This window comes from Aegilops tauschii, chromosome 5 (genome assembly GCF_002575655.3).
Source record: "Aegilops tauschii subsp. strangulata cultivar AL8/78 chromosome 5, Aet v6.0, whole genome shotgun sequence".
Classification (NCBI taxonomy): domain Eukaryota; kingdom Viridiplantae; phylum Streptophyta; class Magnoliopsida; order Poales; family Poaceae; genus Aegilops; species Aegilops tauschii.
This window is the reverse complement of record NC_053039.3, coordinates 179,598,947-179,602,647: the sequence shown is the minus strand read 5'-3', so window position 1 is coordinate 179,602,647 and position 3,701 is coordinate 179,598,947.

Sequence of the window (3,701 nt, the reverse complement as noted above, 5' to 3'; positions counted from 1 at the left end):
CACGCAGGAGTCGGTCTACTTGTCACAGACGTGATGCCTATATACATGATCATTGTCATGAATACATCATAACTATGCACTTTTCTATTAATTGCCCAACAGTAATTTGTTTACTGATACGTCTCCAACGTATCCATAATTTTTTATTGTTCCATCCTGTTATATTATCATTCTTGGATGTTTTACAATCATTTTATAGTAACTTTGTATCATTTTTTGGTACTAACCTATTGACATAGTACCCAGTGCGAGTTGCTGTTTTTTGCTTGTTTTTTACTTCACACAAAATCAATACCAAACGGAGTCCAAACATAGCGAAACTTTTTGGAGATTTTTTCGGACTAGAAGACACAAGTTGAGCTAAGGAAGTACCAGAGGGGGGCTCTGAGGGGAGCACAACCCACCTGGGCGCGCCTGGGGGCCCAGGCACGCCGTGGTGGGTTGTGCCCACCTTGGCCACCTCCCGCATCGCCTCTTTGCTCTATAAATACCCCAATATTCCAAAAACCCTAGGGGAGTCGACGAAACACAATTCCAGCCGCCGCAAGTTCGAGAAACCACAGATCCAATCTAGACACCGTCACAGAGGGGTTCATCATCGTCATTGGTGCCTCTCCGATGATGCGTGGGTAGTTCATTGTAGACCTACGGGTCCATAGTTAGTAGCTAGATGGCTTCCTCTCTCTCTTTTGATTCTCAATACAATGATCTCTTGGAGATCTATTTGATGTAACTCTTTTTGCGGTGTGTTTGTTGGGATCCGATGAACTTTGAGTTTATGATCAGATCTGTTTTATCCATGAAAGTTATTTGAGTTTTGATCTCTTATATGCATGATTACTTATAGCCTCATATTTCTTCTTTGAATCTTTGGTTTAGTTACGCCGACTAGATCGATTTTTCTTGCCATGGGAAGAGGTGCTTTGTGATGGGTTTGATCTTACGGTGCTCAATCCCAGTGGCAGAAGGGGAAATGATACGTATGTATCATTGCTATTAAGGATAACAAGATGGGGTCTATTATTACATGAATAGATCTTGTCTACATCATGTCATTGTTCTTATTGCATTACTCTGTTTCTCCATGAACTTAATACACTAGATGCATGCTGGATAGCGGTCGATGTGTGGAGTAATAGTAGTAGATGCAGGCAGGAGTCGGTCTACTAATCTTGGACGTGATGCCTATATAATCATCATTGCCTGGATATCGTCATGATCATTTGAAGTTCTATCAATTGCCCAACAGTAATTTATTTACCCACCGTATGCTAATTTTCTCGAGAGAAGCCACTATTGAAATCTACGGCCCCGGGTCTCTTCTTTATTATATTTCCCTTTGAGATCTATTTTTATTTGCTTTTATTTTCAGATCTATTAATCCAAAAACCCAAAAAATATCTTGCTGCAATTTTTTGTTATTTATTTTATCTCGCGTTCCCGCGAGATCTATTGATCCAATCTACTACAATTTTATCTATCTTTTTACACGGGAGGGATTGACAACCCCTCTTTTACGTCGGGTTGCAAGTATTTGTTCTTTGTGTGCATGTACCGTTCACGTAGTGTTGCGTGGTTCTCCTACTGGTTCGATAACCTTGGTCTCATCACTGAGGGAAATACCTACTGTAGATGTGCTGCATCATCCCTTCCTCTCTGGGGAAATACCGACGTAGTTCAAGCCGCATCATAGGGAATTTCTAGTGCCGTTGCCGGGGAGACATCATCAACATCTACCAGGTTCCTAATCACAAATCTCATCTCCTTGTAATTTACATTTTTTGCCATTTGCCTCTTGTTTTCATCTCCCCCATTTCACAAAAAATTGCCATTTTTTCGCCCTCTTTTTCGTTCGTCGTTTCCTCGTCAGATATGTTTTTGTTTGCAATCTTGTTTGCGTAGTTGTGATGTCTCAAGAAAATACCAAGTTGTGTGATTTTTCCAATACCAATAATAATGATTTTATTAGCACTCCGATTGCTCCTCCCGCCACTAGTTCGGAGTCTTGTGATAGTAATGCTACTTTGTTGAATCTTGTTATGAAAGATCAATTTTCTTGTACTCCTAATGAGGATGCCGCGCCCCATCTTAAGACATTCGTAGAATTATGCGATATGGAAAAGAAAAAAGATATGGAGAATGATATTGTGAAGTTGAAATTATTCCTGTTTTCTTTGCGTGATCATGCAAAAATTTGATTTTTTTTCTTTGCCTCGCAATAGTATTGATTCTTGGGATAAGTGCAAAGATGCTTTTATTACTAAGTAATTTCCGCCTGCTAAAATTATTTCCCTTAGGACACAAATCATGAATTTTAAGCAACTTGAGCATGAACATGTTGCGCAATCTTGGGAAAGAATGAAATTGATGCTAAGAAATTGTCCTACTCATGGTTTAAATCTTTGGATGATTATACAAAAAAATTATGCGAGATTCAATTTTGTTTCTAGAAATCTTTTAGATTCCGCCGCGGGTGGTACTTTTATGGAAATTACTTTGGGTGAAGTTACTAAATTGATTGATAATATTATGGCAAATTATTCACAATGGCATACCGAAAGAGCTCCTACTAGTAAAAAAGTTAATTCGGTAGAAGAAATAAATTCTTTGATTGAAAAAGTTGATGCTCTTATGAAGTTGGTTTCTAATAAAAATATTCCTATTGATCTTAATGATGTGCCTTTGTCTACTTTGATTGAGCAAAATAGTGATGCCGTAGATGCGAATTTTGTTTCGCGAAACAATTTTAATAACAATGCTTATAGAGGTCATTTTAATCCTAGACCTTTTTCGGGAAATTCCTCTAATAATTATGGTAATTCCTATGGTAATCCTTCTTATAATAATAATAGGAACACCTCTAATCTTGAGAATGATATTAAAGAATTTATCAATGCTCAAATGAATTTTAACTACGATAGAAGAAAAGTTGAGTAAGATTGATGATATGTCTAGAAGCATTGATAGAATTTCTCATGATGTAGAAAATCTCAAGATGAATTTTTTGTGCCTAAGGTTGAAGAATAATTAAAGCTTTATATGTTTCTATGGATGAAAGTAAGAAAAGAACCGCTATGCTTAGAGCTAAAAGAGAATTTTTAGAAAAGGCGTTTTCTAGTGATTGCTTTCATAAAAATGATGAAGATCTTAAAATGATTGGTGTTTCTTCTATTGATTCCTTGTTTAGTAAAATTAATATTAATGATGAAGGTACTGAAGAAGAGTCAACTTTAGCTAGAAGGCGTCCCGATAATTCGGAGGTGAAAATCTTGTTGAGAAAATTGATAAAAGTGGGTTTGGAGAGGTCAAAACTTTAACTAGTGATGTGCCCACTCTTTCGGATTACAAAGACTTTAATTATGATAATTGTTCTTTGATTGATTGTATTTCTTTGTTGCAATATCCATGATAAATTCACCCCATGCTTATGAACAAAATAGGGCTTTTACTAAACATATGTTGATGCTATGATGAAAGCTTTGGAAGAAAAGTTGGAATTAGAGATTGAATTCCTAGAAAATTGCATGATGAATGGGAACCCACCATTAAAGTCAAGATTAAAAATTATGAGTGTTTTGCTTTATGGGATTTGGGTGCTAGTGTTTCCACAATTCCGAAATCTTTATGTGATGTGCTTGGTCTTACCGATATTGAAGAATGTTCTTTAAATTTGCACTTGGCGGATTCTACTATTAAAAAGC